This window comes from Morone saxatilis, unplaced genomic scaffold, assembly GCF_004916995.1.
Source record: "Morone saxatilis isolate NCDOM2014 unplaced genomic scaffold, NCSU_SB_2.0 Contig18, whole genome shotgun sequence".
Classification (NCBI taxonomy): domain Eukaryota; kingdom Metazoa; phylum Chordata; class Actinopteri; family Moronidae; genus Morone; species Morone saxatilis.
Window position 1 is genome coordinate 465,351 of NW_023339740.1, and position 428 is coordinate 465,778.

The 428-nt window shown below is 36.9% G+C and overlaps 1 protein-coding gene across 1 annotated transcript in view; it reads right to left on the minus strand.

Moving 5' to 3' along the window:
• The window catches only part of usp48 (ubiquitin specific peptidase 48), an 18,310-nt gene that overhangs the window by 6,450 nt on the left and 11,432 nt on the right, over positions 1-428 (minus strand). The window lies entirely within an intron of this gene.

Consider the following 428-nt stretch of genomic DNA (forward strand, 5'->3'; position numbering starts at 1 on the left):
AACAAAAATACAACTATTCTTATATTCAAGGTATTATACACTAATGAAAACATACCTAGGAATATTATATTCCATTTCTGACAACAGATCCGACCTTTTTCATAACTAAATACATTTTGAAGACCGGTGATGGTCAGCTTGTTTTCTCCTACAAGTTTCCGATGCTGGTGGAGATTGTTGGAAGTGAGGACAACATGAAGCAAGTTGAAAAAACCATCTCCACTGCAAACCTTCAGCTCAATGTGATCACTGCCCTCTATCACAGTAAATCAAAGAACATGAACAGGATTACTGCAGCTATTAATGGTTGCACAGCAGTAGTGTCCTTTCACTACTGCTAATCTATCCCTTTGTCGCCTTAGACTGTAAAAGGATACAGACTTTTTTTGTGGTGGTACTATTAAGTTAATGGTAAATGGTAAATGGAC